Below are 19,799 nucleotides of genomic sequence, written 5' to 3'. Positions count from 1 at the left end.
CCTTTAATATTTACGCAACAGTCGAAATGATGTACATTGGCAAAAAATGATACCCAAAAATTACCTTTCACAAACCAAAAAGTTATTATTTCATTACATATGGCTTCACTTTCTAACGTACGTAAAATACATGAATTAATTAGACCAAAAATAATTTTTCATCTATATTTATAATATAAACTACTAAAATTGGACAGTATTTATTATTTCTCATCTTATTCCACTATTTTCAGGCACGTTGAAATTAAAAATTTTGAATCTTGTTCATTGAAAATGTTCTAGAAAATGAGAAATCATAGACAGAACTGATTTTTTTTTTTTTTTTGAAATAAAAACTGAGGAAGAAAATTTCTTTTTTGTATCATTATTATTCCAATTCTCAATAAGCAAGTCTGGGTGCACATTCGGAGTTCTAACCAATTTCTTTGTTGTAGCAGAACGATAAAAAATAACATGATATGTGAAAAATATATCTACTTTCTTTGCTTTTTATATTTTAAAATTTGAATATTCTATTATAGTCCTTGCGAATAAATAATTATGAATTTATGTTTAAGAAGATAACTTTGGGTCATTTTTAATTTATGAAGACTTCATTCATACGAATGTTACTCTTAATCCAAGGTAACCAGATCTATATCTTTGGTGAGACACTTCAAATTTTCAGAGGGGCAGGGCCATAACTAGGATTTTTCTTTAATGAAGGGAAACTTATTGAGAATACATTTGTATTTATTTAATCTTGATGTTTTTTATAATGATCTTTTTATTGTATATCTTTTTTAGAAATAACTATTTTTTAACATTTACTTCCTTGAAGCGACAGGTCTGAAGAGTGACACTTTTATAGGCATAAGAATCTAGGAGATCAATTTTAGAAGAATAAATTCACATTTTTCTTATGCTTCAGTCCGTGAGCTTGCTTTAAGCATCGTTAAGAGGGGCAAAGCCCTTTATTACCCCTTCCTAGTGATTGATCTCGGGTATATAGCAGAAATGAAAACTACATTATAGTACTGCATAAACAATTAAAAATAACTGTAAAAAGGTTCTGAGCCGTAGTTTTGACCAAAAATACCCGATATATTCGGATCTGGATCCAAAAAATGATGAACACTGTATTCAAAAACACCCATATTGAGTAGTGAGTCAGTGTGAAGATTCCTCCTAGGAAAGTTGAGAGTTATAAAATACAGCCTCAAGTTCAGAATCGAAACTACCCGAATCTAGAATTATGATCCCAATACATCCCTTCGTAGAATACAACTTCAAGTCCAGTCCCAGTCAATTTGTTAATCTTTGACACGGACACACGGATATAACCGATAATACTACAATTTTAGCACCGAGAAACGAAATTTATTCACAATAATAAAAAAATAACTATCACTATCCGAATCCCAATAGGAACTGAATAATTTCCTGATTATAGCGCCTCTGTAGTTTTAATAATGGTCCAAAGTATTACTGTAGTTGGAAGTGGGAATCTCAAAATGGTAATTTTATGTATGTTTCCATAGATTCCCAAATATCCATAAGTTATAACCAAAAGGGTCAACACATTTAAATACATACTTATAAACCCATAAATGAAGATTATTATACTTTATTCTTCCTATTGTCTTTAGGAGTATGATCGTTATTTTCTTGCAGTATGTCCACATTCTTATATGTACAGACATACATATTTAGAGTCGTCACCCATGAATTCCAATCTCACATCACAGCTATCTAGTCAAGCATCTATGTATATATAACAATGATTGTCTCGGATAAAAATAAGCACATATTATCAAAATACTTATTCGCTCAATGAACTATGATTGATTTCAATCTGAAAACAAAAAAAGATCCAGCAAAAAAATAAAAAATGAAGATACTTCTTTAAGAGTCATTGTTTTTGGGTTAATTTTAGGGGACGGAACATGAGGTTTCATAAAAATGAATAATGGCCTCTCATCTATTGGTTAAATTTGTATGTTTATTAGTGTTAATACTTGGTCTAAAAACAAATTATTTCCGGTTTCGTCTTAAACAATTATTTTTAAATTAATATGGACCGATATTTCGATCCAGACTACAATCACAGAGCGTGGACTGACATTTCCTTGTTCTCAAATCGTCGACCATAGATTTTGAACATAATCTATGGAACGATTTTATCCCGACTCCTGATTTATGAGTTGTACAAATATCATTTATGCAACTTCATATAACGTAATTTTGCCAATGTTCACCATTTTGACACACAGATAACGTCATCAACAATTCATACATAGAATCACTCTATGCCCTATCTTAAATGAGAAACAATTTTTTCCTTGGGACTGGCCCTGGCTGAACTTATATAGTGGATTGAACTAATACGGTCCACTAAAAATCACAATGTTATTTTGCCGGTCTAGGATTTTCAAATCGAAAAGCAACACTAATATTTATGTATATACGATGTAGAATAAAAATCAAGGCTCTTGAGATAAAAATTTATGGAACAACCGTTAAGTAAAGATTGAATAATAACGTTAAAAAGGGTGACAAGATCAATGACACTTAGTCAATAAATATTCGTTTATTTTTTACTCTCTTCAGGTATCTGTGACATTATCTCCATTCATACCCAGATATATTATGTACCTACTTATAGGTAAATTCAAGTGAAGAATTTTCAAATTTATAACTTGGGTGTTTTCCTAGGGACTTTTTTCTCTTAAAAAAATACCTTATCTAATTATATTTACATAACTATTTCCTATGCAAGTATTTCTTGTTTTGTTTAATTGGATGCTTCTAGGACAATATATATTTATACATTGTCCATATTATGTACAGGAAGGAACATTGGATGATCGGAGGGTGATTGAAATGGCTATCAGTAAATAATATATTTAAACACATAATATGTACATTTATAGAATTCCTCTCCATCATTCGGAATGTCCTCTCAATTAAGGATACGTAACTTTTGAATAATATTATGATCATAGTCAGCTGATAGAAGCCATGATGGATATCTGAGATAGAAAACAAAAAGTAGGAAGTTCGATTATAGATAACTATAGTAGGCTTCATTGGATGTTACACATACCTAATCGTTAGAGATGTGAGAATTTTCTAAATTCTCATGAGTGTAAATCAAACAGAATTTTGATAATAATAGCAACAAGAGCGAAAGGATGACAGTTCCAAGTCTAAAAAAGAATGAACAAACTCTTTTTAAAATTATGTCCATCTTTATAAACTAGTGAATAAAATAAACTACTCATATTTTTTTTAAATTTGTCACCTTCTAAGGAATATTATTAATTACTGTAGTTCAGTTTTTTTTCGTAAGCCTATTTAAATCATAAAATAAGTTTAAGATATAAACACGTCCGTAAAATCGACCAAATTTACGGAGAAAAGTAATCTAATATTGAGATCCCACCCTGAAAGCAATGATAAAAAAGCCAACACGATTTGGGGCACAGTAATATCCCCCACGCCCCCAAGGGACATTCATGTTGCCAATGTTTCATCTTCATAAGAGTTGGGCAATTTTTTGCTAGCGTATTTCAGAGTTTTTTTGTTTTTTTTTTTTTAAATCAAAATTGAGGTCATATAAAATTTAGATATTCTACTTATTACTTCTTTTTTGGAATCCTCACACTTCGAAATAATAATAAAGTATTAAATTTCAAGAGGTAGGCAATTTTTTATCAAAAGTATACTAGAAAAAGTAGCGTTCGGTAAAAGATGCTTTAAGCGACGCTGAATTTTTTGGTTAAAAAAGGCCCTAGGACGAGTATCTATATCTCATGAACGACTCCAAAACATGTCCTGAAATTTGACATACTTAACCTAATCATAAATTGAGGTTTTTCCCCAAAAAACATCCAAATCTGAGAGGGTCAGGTGACATTTGTTATTTTGGTCGATTTGACAAGGACCTTAAAGTATTATTGTTTTGAGTAGTTATGTGAGAGTGGGTCTCATAAAAAATGGAGAGTAACATTTAAGAATTTCTTGGGGAGTTATCTTCTATATCATTAAAGCACAATTTGTCCTTAAACCAGTGCCTAATTACTCCAGTCAGTACCAGATGTATTTCCACTTGTATTAACTAATATTTTGTACAAAATCCCAACTTGTACACAACCTACTATCAACATCAAAAATCACAAATAAATAAAAAATTTGACGCATATATGTGGTTTGAATATGTAGCTGCTTCTTGACCTTTATCTCTTTCGTTACTATCAGCGTTTAAACATTGTTCTGTAAACATTTTTCATGACTTGCAAAGAGATGGTGCCTCTTCTTCTCCATCAACAGTGACACCAAAAAAACAAGATGTCTAACTGATAAATAATAAAAATAAAAAGGTTTATATGTTCGTTTTTTTCTTAAAGAGGTGACACTTTTATAATAACCCTTACATGTAAAGACATTTTAAGCTTACATACAATAGGGGCCGTTTACTTTTTTTTTGTCTCGTTTTTATGATGTGCATGTATTTTTTTCTTTATTTATGTAGATGGAGTGTAGATTGGAATCTATCTATGTATATTCTACATACTAGGTAAACCTAGTTCCATGTGACGTAGGAATTTTAATATTCTAATAAAATGAAGAGAGACCTTATTAAATTGATTTTTTAAGACCACAATGTACAATTAGATATTGTGTGCCTTTGAACTTTATCTTGGGTGGATGGATGATGTTTGGAATCTTTTTTTTTATTTATAATTTTGAACTCTACTTCAATAAGTTCTCATTGAAATAAAAAAACGAACGTTTCAAAAGGTTATTAATATGAGAGTCTTTTTTTTTCTTCTAACATATAAAACATGATGGGCTGAAATAAGGAATATGCAGGATATTTACCTTTACGTAAAAACCAACACAATTCTGAAAAAAGCAATGGATTTTCTCATTGACTAATGATCCGATATTATTGAAAGCTGAATCATTTTTTTATTATTATTCATCATAATCGCCTTTGGCGTCAGTAACGACCTCGACTCGACCTCGAAACGAGAGCAGGTATTTAAGATAGTCTCCTTTGACAGATTTCGAAATTAAGCTCGGATTTTGTGTTGGAGGAGGATCTGTTGGCATATTGCTCAAATGCGATCCACACAAAGAAGTTCATAGGTTGAGGAACGGTGAGCTTGGAAGCCAAACTCTGAGTGTAACAAAGATAAAAAATAATTATTTTCTTGTTAATTTAAAACATTTATTGCTACACATCATCTAAAAACTTAAAAATCAGTACAGCCACATGTAAAAATAACTTTAACTTGTGGTATCCTCGCAATAGTTTGCCGGTTAGGTCTTCTACTGCAGTCCATGCTGAACGTGTTCTAGGGATGGTGCATTGTTCAGCCAGTGCCACAAATCAGAATTCATTAAGAAATTGGAAAGGGTGGAGACGGAATGTCTTTGAAAAGTCAAAAATTGTCCAGAAGCTGTGTCCGCTCCATTATAAATTTAGAACATTCATAAACCAGATGAAGTAGTTCTTAAACCACACCCACTACATAGTAGGATAACGTCATGGTGCATAAGGTTATAGTGTCGGCTTATTTTTTTCTTGCTATCATCCTGCTTTGCTGTTGCTTCATAATAACTCCCAGACAAGTACAGTTCCTTACTAATTTTCCAGGCAAAGGACCTCTCCAGGGTTAAGAAGTTTGCAATATCAACAAGGACACTCTATCTTTTCAACGATTGTGGAATAAATACTTTGTTGATCGATACCATTTTTCTTAAACTGACGCCAAACACTTATAGCAAAAAACAACATCCTACCTGCACATGCACAGCTGTTGTCGTTGCTCTAAATTCGTTGTTAAATAATGGACGCAATGAGACAAAGTTCTACTTTGTCTGTTTCCCACCAAAAGTCGACCATGTAAGATAGCATGAATTATCTTCAAATATATTTATTATTTTTTTGGGTTAAGTGTCCGTTCGATATAGTTCTCATTCAGCGAAGGGAATATTCGGCAAAATAGTATTTGATAAAGTGGATTGCACCTATGTGTCTGTGTGTGATTAAAAACAACACTATATAAATAGCTCGTTGTTCATCCAATTTCGGAGGTGGATATATTGACATAGGGGATATATTACTGTAAAGTCTCAATGGAAGCCACCTACTCTTGGAAGTAAAAGTCGTTATTTCCAAAGTCCAGAACATCATATTTGCGACCAGATGCAATAAGGTCCTCTTCTTACTGACAATACCTCTATGCTTCTACAGCAACACATAATCGCATGAGAAAGTCTCAAATAAAGCTTATCTGCATATTTGTCTTAATGGTTTTGTCCTTACATATTCAGTCTTGACCTTTTTTTTTTGTTTTTATCATGAAATTATAAATGGTTTTTGTATTTTGATAAACTTTTAAATGATATTAGTGTGTTGTCTTACTTATAGGTCATATAGTAAACTTTTAATCAAATTGATTTTTATAACATTTACAAATTCGGATAAAGAAGTAATGTCTTACATAAAGAATTAAAAAGAATAAAAAAACATTACTTTTTTGTGATTATCAATTTTTATTTTTATAATTTGTAGGTTGGAAGTTTATCTCTAGTCTTGAGTGTTGTTTCTCAGCAATAGATCAGAAGAGGAATACAACAGAAATATTAATAAGGACGAAGAAGTAACGGTTCTGGGATCCTGAGTCTATTTCGAAAATACTCATTGATTAATGGCACCATATTAATAGTCATGTCATGTTCGAGACTTGAATCAATGTAAGAAACTCCATTCATTGAAAGAAAGGGATGTTTGAACAATTTAGACTAAAGTTATAGTTCGAACCTACATAAAAAGACGGCGAATATGTCAAGCAGTAAAGTCTCCAAGAGGCGAAAATGTTTGCAACAAAGTTACTTAGACAATGTGAAATATATAATAGAAGGATGTAAAACCATTTATATTTTGTTAGAGCGTAATCAATTATTGTACATATATTCAATTTTTGATAAAAAAGTGTCTTTCTTATATCTACAGACATACATATGTTCAACTAAAATGGGTTTATCATTTCCCCCGAGTAGGAACATCTATAATAATTTTTAAAATATGGAATAAGAATATCAATTAACCCCTGTCACAGGTGTGAAACCGACAGCCGTACAGCTGTCTGGGAAATAACACTGATGGGAGAGAATCATCATGATTGAGAGAGTAAGAGAGAAGCTAATGAAATTGAGGTTAATAGATCGACGAATGTTTTGTGTTATTTTTTCACGTATATAAGTAAAATGATGAGGATGTCGTTCCTAGCCCATAGTTCTCGATATATACATAATCAACATCCTTAAAAAAAAGAGGAATTGACAACAGCAACACATTTTTACAAGTCTCACTTCCAAGGTCGTTCCCATCCATGCAACAACCTAACCAGTCTGCGGAAAAGTATGATACGTAATATGAAGTTGACACTTATAATAACAATAATTAGACAGATATTGATGATGGAAATCTTTACTTTAATATTATTTTGAATACGGAGAGAGGATTGATAGGACATTCCATCACTCACTCACTTACTCAGATTAGACTTAGAGAGCAATGGAGAAGAGAAGTAAACAAATGGAATGTAAGCAAAAAAGCAAAACAAAACAAAACACTTAGCAAAGCATCAGACATTATCAAAACAAAACCCAAAATCAATTATCGTCCCAATCTCTTGCCTTGTTTTAACATAGTTGGTGGGATTATTGCGCAAAGAGAATAGAATGATGATGTCCACTCACTCTACCAGAGGAAGAGTAAAGAGAAAAACACAATCATGAGAGATTGAAGCTTTAAGAACTCCTGTAGCCATAGGTAGTAGCTGCTACTATAATCTCAGATTTCTAGTTTGACCTACTCATGAATAGGTAGACATTATGTACATACATGTTTGTTGTTGAGGAATGGATTCACAACCATGCAAAAGAATGTCGTCATCCTTAATCGGATTTACGAACAAGAAGGGGGATGCAAACCAACACTCTTCTTGTAACTAGTCAGATTAAGTCAAATCAGGTGACATACATATTATGTATGTACTTTGCACTGTGATTAATGTATGTATGCATTTGTTAACCTATTAAAAAAAGTCGTAATGACTTTTGAGGGGGGACATTCTACACGAATAATGATTAGATGTTAAATAATAGAGTTGTATAAAATATGACTTTTAGGTGCCCTATATAAAGTTTTCTAGTTGGCAAATGAAGAGTTTTTATAATTTTCAAAGCTGTTGTTATTATTCTTTGATTATTGAAGGGAGAATATCTAAATATAAAGCCATCACTTGTGCATGTGCTCATTAAAGACAGAAAGTAACACTGAGGATTTCTTAAAGAGTTATAAATGTATGTCCATGTTGGACTAAGAGTAGAATTGAGGATTGAAAACGAAGTCATTTAGCTACTTACTGCTAATCTAGTGAAACTTTATTAAAACTAAATAACTCTTCTTCCGAATATTTTTCCAATTCTCAGGTCTACCAGATCATTTTTGGGTTTCTTTTATTTTTACATACCACCTGGTAATATTTTACAAAACTCCTTCAATTACTTTAACAACGTTGCAGAAGTAGTATTTTTCAAAAAAAATTGATCTGCATTCCTCCTGGATATAGCCGGAAATCCCAGAGGGATAGTGTTATATCGTAAAAGATAGGGGCAGGGGGTGGATGCAATTGGCGTACACGTCTTTTGGATTTCTTTTCATTATTTAACAGGGTCAGAAATTAAATTAATGTATTCAAGTTAAAAATAAAATGATCAAAAACAAAGATAACTCCAAAAAATGATATTTAAGAGTATATAAATAATTAGTATATAATTAATTCTTTAAAAAATATATATAATCTCTGATGTTTATGGTAAAAGGTACATGTTTCCACTTTTATGAAGGCTGGGCACTCTTTAATAATTTGAGATACAATTAGGGTCTTTATAAACTATTTAGACATAGATGGAAATCCCAAAGGATATAATGTACATATTTTCTTCATATGGAAATCTGCCCCTAGAACAATTTGAGGTACACCCAATAAAATCAACCGCAACCAGGGGCTTACTATGTCTAAATTTCTCATTGGTATTATACCAATTGGCAGGAACTAAAAAAATGTATTTTCGCTTTATGTATAAAATGGGTCATTTTAATTTATGTATTTCATAATATACCAAACTATTATTGAGTATCTTTAAGAGACTCCAATCATCTTCATTTGAAAGGGTCAATATCGTGCGTTGAAAGAAGTTGCAGTCCATTGAATAGATCTGGAAAATTACCCACATTAAGTATTCCTTAGATAATTTTGTATGATGGCTTTTTTTTTTTTTTTTTTTTAATATTTCAAAGGACTTCAAACAAAATGAATAATACATTTATAGACTTGACTTATCCTATTCATTAATATTGTATTCATGAAATAAATCGTCTCTGGTTAGTTTTTTTATTCATTTCTTACCAAGTCCTAATTACATGTTTTCATCAGGGTTGATATATGAATTTATTCTTGGAATCATTATCATGATATCTCTATTCACAGTTCTGTTGCTTTTTGGAATAATAATCATCATTTTGATTCAATAAGGATCGTGGGAGAATTTCAAGCTACTTTGAAGTGAAGCAATTGTATATGTTAATATAGACTATACATTATGCTATATTTAGAATTCATAACCATATTATGATCTAATCAATATTTAAGATATGGAAGAAAAAAAGAGAAAAAAACAACCATATCCGGTTGGTCTTTTAAGAATCCCTCTCTTTTTATTTGGGAAGGATGATATTTGATAAATTGCAATAACTTATTTTTTTTACGAAAAAAATATTGATATTTTTTAGAACATAAATCATCAATTTTAGTCATACATTTTGTTTCTTTTAAGAGGAATGACATAAGTAGGCCAAGGACAAAAATAATGATTTGTTTAGGTTATATTATAGGTAGCTACTATGTTATGTCATCTGCTCTTTGATATACACACTCAAAAAACATCGGTGACTCTTAAAGGGAGCTTTTGTGAAGGCTCATTGTTTGATCAATGAGGCTCTATCGTTGTCCTCAATTTGTATCTAGGTGGGATTTTATGTATCTACAAATATCATATGTGGCATGTCAATACAAAAGAAAGCTGGAATTTAAGTTTTTGTTGTTTTCAAAATGGAGTGGATTACATTTATTTTCTTCCGTAAATTATTGCAAACTTTTATCGACAAAATATTTTTATTAACCCATTGGGTGCCTTGTAAATTGTACTCAAAGTACCAAAAATTGATCAAGACTTTTATAGAATGAGAAATTGATAGATTGCATGGTTAAAAAGTCATATTGGGCCCAGTATAAGTATCTTAAATCAAACAAAGGTTTTTAAATATAGCTAAAATTCTTGGGTATCTAAACTCATACTACCAATTCGAATACAAAACCTATAATTGACTCTAATATGTTAAATAAGAAAATAAATTGAGATTTTTTCCTTTTCTTGAATATTGTTCAAGATTGTTTCGATGTTGAAGCACCACATATGTGCTTTAAAGAAATAAAAGTAACATTTGACAAAAATCATGAAATTAAGGATTCCATATTTATCCTTTTTTTTACTTCATAATCAGCCCATTATTTCATAGATATGTTTACGTAACTCGGAATGTGTCAGTTTTAGGACAGGACCTTGTGGGCACTTGTAGTAGACCCTACTCGCAAAAATATCGTCATTAAAATGCAGAATTCCGATAAAAGTTCAAATCCAATGATTAAAAACAAAAAATAACATATAAATGTTGCATAGAAATATAATAAACGGACCCTACATTTTGCCTTTGGTTAGAGTAACACCAGCCAAAATTTAAATTGTAAAAAAAATATAGAAAAATGCTAAAAGTTGGAGGCAGGTGGATGGAGCGGGTTGTATGAAATAGAATTGATATTTTAGTGACTCCGCTGGATCATATTCCCATCGAGATCGAGAATGATCTTGAGAATCAAGTGGGTTCTTGCCCACTTCCCTTTCAAGAGATGGATAAGTCCGGCTCCGACGTCTGTGATTTCTACTTGAAAGTGTTTTCTCCAATAGGACGCGTTACCCCCTCGGCCACTTTCATGTAAAAGAAACAATAGTAATTAAGCATTGACTACGGGGTGTCTGTTAAAAGTGCATCAATTTCCAGTTTCTTCACGATGTAGGTAAATTGCTGGAGTGCTACTTTTACTCCCGATTCATCACATGCCACAACAAGGAATGTCCCTTCCTTCACATCGATCCGGAAAATAAAATATTGGATAATCGTGGTTGTTGGAGGCATGGACCCTCATGTTGTCATTGACATGATCGATAAATACTTTGTATGAATTATTCGGTGGGTTTTTTCCGCGTAGGTCCAATTTGTAGTGATGCTCATCGAATTTTCGAGCTGACTATACCTCAAAAAATAGATCAAATAATTGTTATTACGTGTCATTAATGCGGTAAGGCTGGGAATAAGGTACTACATAGCGCCAAAATGCCCCAGGAGCTGAAAGATCAACACATATTAGTAAGAGGTGGAATTGAAATTTATATGAATAAGAGTGATCATGGTTTTGCAAACAAGAGGAACATGATATTAGGTCCATTTTTGGTGGCAACAAGCAAAATAGAACTATTCCCTCTGGACTGTTCCTATTGTCCATATTGTTTTTTGTTAATTTGTGGAGTATAATTTCATAGTTCTAATTGTCTCTTTGCCCAATACTCCATTAAAAATTAACCTAAATACTCAATGAAAAACGATACAGTAAATTGAGGAAGGTCCATGGGGCAATGTGGCATAGTTTGATATAACAGTACGCAGAAACTAATCTTGATTAAGTCACATATTAAAAATGCAGCGAAGTGGGTCACTTCACAAATAAGTGTTCTGAAGGGCATTTGATCTTTCTATCTACTCACAAATTCAACAATATATCAAGGAACAACTACTTCTCTAAAAATCAGCACTGATTTTAGGGTTTTTTTTATTCAAATATTAGGAATGTATGACAATACACATGTTAGTTATAGTCTGCAACTTTCATTTGATTTATGCGACTTTATTTTGCTCTGATATGGCCTTTCAAACATAAATTATCCATCATATCATTTTATTTCATTGTGACTGGGAACCTTTAAGTGCAATTTCCTGTACATCTGACGGGTAAATAAGCATAATTAATTAATAAAAGAAAATAAAGTTAATTTATTGAAGGATATGAATGAGTGATAGGAGGATTAATCAAAATCGGAAATCGGAGAATCGAATATTTTTTCTGGAATCGGATCGAGAAAAAAAAATTGAATTTGCCATTCCCAAAAAAAAAAAAAAAAAAATCTGGAATTTTTGCTAATTACTAGAAAGTTGAATATTTGTTGTTTTTTTTTCAAAAAATTTAGTATTTGAAATCTAATTTAATTTTTTAATTATTTTTTTTCCAAAAATATTAATTGGGATTTTTTTTATCCAAAAATTTAATATTTAATAATTTTTATGTTTCGATTTTATATTAAAAATGTAATTTTTCAAATTTATTGTAAATAGTTGTGAATTTTGGAAAGAAATTTGAATATTTTATTATATATTTTAAATTTTTTTCAAAAGTTTTAGTATTTTAAATTGAATTTCCAAAAATTTAATTTTTGGATGTTTTTCCAAAAAAAAAAAATCAAAAAACCAAGCCCTCTTCCCTTTAAATATAATCCTATAGACGCCCCTCAAAATATTTAAAATTTAAAATATTAAAGAATTGGAATTACCATCTGAATTTTTACTAGAACTGCATCGTAATCAGCTTTGGGATTTTTTTTCGGAATCGTCCTATCAGTAATAGAAATGTAACTCAGGCTTATTTTTGAGAAAAATTCAACCTAATCTTAGTATTATGTTGATATGTTTTATATAGATATTCAAGTACTTAATAATATATTCATATTTTTTTTTTACAACATTTTAATTCATTTTTTCTTTATGCATATTCATAGTCCTATTTTTGAATGTTTGTAGTGGAATGAAAGGTAGATCCCCATGGAGCAACAAGAGAAAATGGGGAAAGAAAGAGGTTGGGGGAGGGGGGTAGTTGTCAGAATGGAAAATGAAATTATATATTCATCAAGTGGTCTTAAATTCAAGACAACTCTTCCAGACGCTTAAATCATCATAAAAATATCATGATGGGAATACCACATTTTCTTAGCCACATTGATATAATCCATATTATTTAATAATATAATATTCTTCCAAGTCTGACTTTGTATGAAGGAAACATGCTTTAACCACTCAGAGGAGAGCCTTCTCAAAGAAGTGATTGACAATTGAATGATACTCTGAATAATAATTTAAAAAAAACACGAAATCAAAAATTGTTCTTTGAATAAAATGTATGATTACTTGGATATCCTTTATCAATACAAATAATTGTGAACACAGCTAGGGGTTTCTTGACAGTTTGTTTGTTTGCTTATAAAAAGGGTTAATGTCATTCAAAATAAAAATAAAGTTAATAAATATTTGATGTATGCAATTAACTCTTTGTAACGAGTTTTGATGACGCACTGACAGCTGTTGTATGCCTTTGCCTGTCATTTGTAAGAGCATTTTTTGTCAGCAGCCATTGGTTCCTCTTTATGTAGAATAATTCTCCAAATAATCGGAGTAATTGGTGTCTGGTGTTAAAAGGGAGTGGCTACAACCTTTACATCTCTTTGATAAAGAGCTATTTTGTCAAATTTGTCAAAAAAAAAAAATTCTACAGTTGTTAAAATTAACTATTTTCTATATACAAAATATTGGTTCAACTTAAAATAATTGTGTTAAAAACATTGTGTTGTTGTGGGTAATATCATAGTAAGACAATATTATCTTGTGCAATTTCGTTGCAATTTATATTATATTCGGACGATACAACTATTGACTGATGAAGAGAAATGCCAAGATATAATATTATAAAATACTATAATACTATTGTGTAAGTGAACTGCTGGTCCCCAAAGCTAATTATATTTATCTACTGCCACTTCCTTGAGCATAAAGGAATTTGCCCTGGGGTCCAGCAGTTGAACTATACAGCCTGTGGGTAAGGGTGTATTATAGCATATTAGAAGCTCAGATATATTTTGGGTATATTTTGGGGATATTAAAAGGATAACTTTATGCTCAGGGAAGCGGCAGCGGATAAATCTTTAACAAAATCATTTTACCGGCACAAAAAATTGTGCACCTTAAAAAAAAATATCTGAATGTTAAAAAAAAAATATTTTCTTGTAAAAAGATTTCAACTGCCAAAATCTTAAGTTGTATATCACTTAGCAAAACAAAGATCACGTGATCAATATTTGGCAAAACATTTGTCCACTAAGATAGACGTCATGAACGAAGTGATATAATAACGTCATCTGTTGTAACATAAAAAGTGACATCTTAATAAGATTTCAGGAAGACAGAAAATCTATTGAAGCTGATAGAGGTGTTTCGCCACTTGGAAGACAGCTTCAAACCAATACAAAGGGGGAGTGCAGTTTAATTTATAATGACGTTATAACGACACATTTTTATTATATTCTTTATTATTTTAAATTGTCACCAGAGGCCCCTTGCCCCCCTATTTCCGTACCTATGATCATATTAATAAAAGAGTTTGTAAAGAAAAAAAACTCTATTTTCCTTGATTAATAAAAATGGCGTGAGTACTACAGATGGTAAAATTGTATAAATCCTCGTGAGTGTAAATCAAAAAGAAATATACATGTTGGGAAGATTGATAGACAACATATCAGCTGGGAAAGATCGCTAAATAATCTTTAGTACTCCTTACTCGCTACTACGTTTGAATTTTCAAAATCTGGAGAAATCAATATTAATGTATAAAAATTTGTCTGTTTGGGGTAACTCAATTTTGAGTTTGCACTGATTAATAATGTATGATCTAAATATAACAATGCAGCAACAAGCGTGTGTTGCTAAAGCTTTATTACTCATATTGAAAAAGATGAGAGTATATATCCAGTGATGTAGTGATCGAAAGCATTTTAAGTCTATTAATAAGAAACCGACAATTGATATGGTAACCCTGACAATTTGAAAAATGTGTTGAGGGAGATCAGCTGCAAACAGCTGTGTGGAAGAAGGAAGGAGGGAAGAAAATATCCAAGGATATAGGCTAGAATTACTCCGAAATCGAAAAAAGAGGTTCCTGATGAATTAAATAATAATGGCAACAGCTTAGGAAAAAAAATTGACTCTTATTTGGCAACTCAAAAAAAAAAAAAAAAATAACGACCGAGCCCAAAAGTGAATCCGATTTTCATCACTTTACATACTTATATTATTAGAGCATAGTCATCGACTCCGCAATGTCGGATACTTCTGCTAGTAATTAATAAGAATACTAATATCTTGCTAGTTACCAAAGTATACTATTTTTTATAATGTATGCTCAAAAGGATTTCGACAATTTTCACATCCCTAGTGAGTACCTAGACACTCTATGCAGCAGAATCTGAGTGTTTGTTAAACTGAGTGAGAGGAACAGTTTTGGTTTTTTTTCATCTCAAAATGAAGGCAATTTTGATTTCTTTCATCTTGATAAGTGACTAGAAAGGGAATGAATTATGTATATTCAAACTACAAAATGATTTTTCTTTCTTTTCTTAATACCATGTAATCATGGTTGTTGTATGTTATCAAAAGGAGTGTTGGGTTATACCTATTATATGTAAGTACACTGTACATAATACTGTCTTCGTGTGGTGGTATAAATGTCACTTCATTTCTTGACCTTGTCTTCTTCTTTTCTAATCGTCTTTTCACTTTTTTTTCTCTCTTTATAAAAATGTATGCTTTCATTCAAGCAAAAAATAATAGTAATAATAATAATCATGTCTGGACTCTTTTAACCCGATCATAGATGATGGGAAAAAAGGTATCTTTACTTATTTAATAGTCAAATTGTCCAAGTGGTAAGTTATTTAGTCGAATTTGATACAAATGAAATGATAGCCCAATGTAATTATTATAGTGTATTTTTTTTGTTAGCTGTCGAATTACCTGCTTCATTTCCCTTATTAGAGTTTTGAACATTGTTTGGATGAATTCGAATCTGCTCTTATTTTATGTGAACGGTTCAAAACAAGTATTGAAAAATAACTCTATACCTTGGAAGAATTGGCTAACTACATAATGATTTTGGTGAAATAATTGGCCAATAATTATTATTCAATAATAAATGCATCAAAGTCATCTGAATGGGATGTAATCCAATACAAATATGAGAAAAGACACAGTGTCATCTCACTATGATGAAAAAGTATAAGTATTTTTATATCAACTGTCGATTCAATACTCTTCACTATGTGATCTTAATCGTAATTATCAACTTTTCCTTTAAAAAGAGAGGAAAAAAAACGTCCCGAAATTAATTAATAGTTATCTAATTATCTTGTTGTTTCCCAACTGTTAAAATATCATCTAATCAATAGTATTACTTTGTTGTATTTGCAAGCTTTTTTTTGCGAAAAGAAACAGTGAAAATCTAAAATCCATTGATAGCTATCCAATTATTCCCGACTATTGATTTATTATTAAACAAATGTAGAAAATTATTCTAGGCTTGATAAGAAAACATTCCATTTCAACCAATCAATGTTCAAAACACTGATAGATAGAAAAGAAACAGAAAATTTGACAGCTGACAATAAGTGTTTATGTTGGTGAGACAAAACCGTGAGGAACATTCACAACTTCATAAGAAATAACTCAAGTTCAACAAATAAATGTTCCGGAGACTAATGAGAGGCAAGAATAGTAGAAAATCAACAGTGGACAAAAAACAAAAAAGATTGCATTGTCATGTTAGTGCGATAATACCACCATATCTTGCCCCTTATTTGTGATTTTTTGATTTGCAGATTTAACTTAAATCCAGGGAATATTACCACAGTTCAATATAGAATAGGCCAATAGTTGATAATAATGATGTAATTGGCTAATTACATACTGACTTTGGGCCTTTTCCCTTTTACTTTTTGGAAGAAGGGCTGAGAAACACAAAACAGATCCTATTGTGGCCATATGAATATCAAACCACTACTCCATCACTGAAATTATGATTTAAGCGGACAACTTCTATGTATAGCAAGTAGCTAGATAACTGCACATTTGAAATTAATCACTTGACGCTAGCTAACCGTTATGTGGTATGTTGTGTTGTCCCAGAAACCCTCAAACCTATTTATATTTTCCTCCTTGGTGAAAACTATGTCATGTTTTCATTAATCTCACCATGCTCTTGATTCATCGACATTTTTGTTGTAAGACAAAACTCAAAATAAATCCGAGTCATTCAAAGTCGGAAAAAGTACTTTGATTTTCTTCATGAGTTAATGTACATATAGAATGAAATGGATCTAAGAGGAAGGGGGGGGGGATGAGATTAGATGTGGAGACTGAAACATCATTCATCCATGTAGACTCACTCAATGCAAAATGAGACGACCTTGTCATTCTCTGTTCTCCTCTCTACGTAGAAGTCGAATAACCATTAATATATATTGTTATTTGACGAAGTTAAATAAACAAGACGGGCTATTCCGCTGAAAAATAAATAAATTAAATCAGATTCTTCATTCAAAAAAACTCATTTTAATGATTGTATGTATACTACTTATTTATTATTTTCTGATCCTCCTGTGATTTTAATGATCCTTAAGGCCTGAGATCTCTTTTTTTGTTTTGTTTTTTAGAAGTCAAGCTAATCATATTTAATGAATTTTCAATTTGTTGCCAATGGAGAGAAACTCTAAGAAAGTCCGATAGTTGACGGAGTCGGTTCATTAATATAACGAAATCCATCAATTAAGTTTTTAAAGTAGAATGAAAAAATAAAATAAAAATGGCTTCTACTGAGAACGGAGAAGTCAGGTTGATTATATGGCAGAATTTATAATTATTAATTTATTATTTGATATAATGATTCAATGAACTTTTTCTTGGGTGAGTGTGTGTTTTGTTGTATCAGAAGGAACTTCTAACAACTTTGCATCATTATTTTTAATGATCATTGATCTCGTAAAATGAAATCTCTGGTCTTCTCATCTATAGAGATTTGAACATCGTACATGCTTATAGGAAATTTTGATAAATGAATCTATTGCATGATTCAATGTGGGAATTCGTTTGTTCTTAGATTTCTTCTTTCTTATAATCAAAGTGTGTGAATTTTTTTCTAGTCTGCGTATGTAGTTTATACGTAATTCCAAGATAGACATTTCTATGTAACTAACCATCAATGATAAGGGTCCCTAGTTATATACGTGTTTGTACCGGGTACAAGTTCAATGGGTCTATCGAATCCGTTTTTTGTTCTAATATTTGAACTAACTAAACCAAAAATGTAGACTGTATTTAGTTTTAAGATGTAACATTTTCTGTTTTTTTCTCTATATGCGCTTTCTGAACATTGATTGGTTAAATTTTAACCACTTATTGTTCATTTGCCAATAATTCAAAAGAAAGATTGACCGAAAGTGAGGGCTTTTTTCTGTTTCTTTTTTATGGAAAGGTTGCGATATAGAGTAAAGGTAATAACGTGTGAGAGGTTTAGATTCTTTGAACATGTTATACTTCTATTTAGCCCAGCTCATCTTCTCCATTCTCATATTTGGACTACCTTCCATACATTGAATAGGAGCATACTTTTTTTTGCGAGTCTAATATCGGTAATTTTCCTGATGTTTCAAGTGGAGTCTGGATATGTAAACCTAAGTTTTTGGGAATGTTCTAGCATTATCAGTTACAATAGTCTGCGTATTAACTTGAACTTTAAAGTATTCTATGCCTCGTTTGATACATTTTTCCGCCCACTTTATAGTAAGGTTGCCCAGCCTAACAATTAAGTAAGTTATTGACTTATTTATTAATCAAATAAAAACATTTAACAGTTAACCGAGATCGATAAGTAATATTCGGTTCGGGTTCAACTGATCCAAGAACTGGAAGCAGGAGAATGGATATAACTGTCAAATATGTATGTATAGATACAACACTGTTTACCTGAGGCGGCATAAAGTCCTTATACTACAAGTCTGAGTCTCAAATATGTGCTCAGAAGTCCAGATACATAAATATTTTCATTGAATTCAGTATAAACTAGCATTCCAGCCCTAGTCGAGTCGTGAATCTCAGCTATCAAGTCCAAGTGAAGTCTGGAGACTTTGACTGAGAGATCAAGTCGAATTGAAAATCATCGAGTCTCAAGTTCAAGTCTTCTCATTCTGCTAGTTATATACAATGAGTCTTGTCTTATTCCTTATTTATTCGATACACTCCAGTCTTAGGATCAGTCCTTTCAGTTCTTGTGCCGGTGCTTAAAACTGTCGGTCCTTTGGACTCTCAGTACTGGAACTGATAAAAAAAAGAAGTAATAATGTTGTGTTTCGACATGAAGGACCAAACTTTGTCATTTTAAAGACTGAATTGGACTGAACAGGTCCTGTTCTAAATAAGGACGGGGACATCACTGCATACTCTACCCTACATATATCTCAGGTTGCATCTCATTCATTGAATGATTCAAACGGTCTTCATACCCTGTGTCCCGAGGAAGAATACTAAAAGTTATACAACTACTATGTCCCTATTTAATTTCATTTTTGTTTGAGACAATCACATACTTTTCGTCTAGCTAAAAGGAAAAGAGAAACTCTGAGTTGTATATTTATTTATCCGATTAAATTACAAGACCAACCGCGTAAGATTTCAAATGTCCTTGATTTTTTAGGTT

At 31.4% G+C, this 19,799-nt stretch overlaps 1 pseudogene; it reads left to right on the top strand.

Annotated features, from left to right (window-relative positions):
- Window positions 1-1,451: 1,451 nt before the first annotated feature.
- On the top strand, window positions 1,452-11,710 carry LOC121117562 (putative cleavage and polyadenylation specificity factor subunit 4-like protein; annotated as a pseudogene).
- The last annotated feature ends 8,089 nt before the right edge of the window (window positions 11,711-19,799 follow it).

Source organism: Lepeophtheirus salmonis, chromosome 5, assembly GCF_016086655.4.
Source record: "Lepeophtheirus salmonis chromosome 5, UVic_Lsal_1.4, whole genome shotgun sequence".
Lineage (NCBI taxonomy): Eukaryota > Metazoa > Arthropoda > Copepoda > Siphonostomatoida > Caligidae > Lepeophtheirus > Lepeophtheirus salmonis.
Note: the sequence above shows the minus strand (reverse complement) of the source record. Positions and strands in the feature narration are given on the sequence as shown.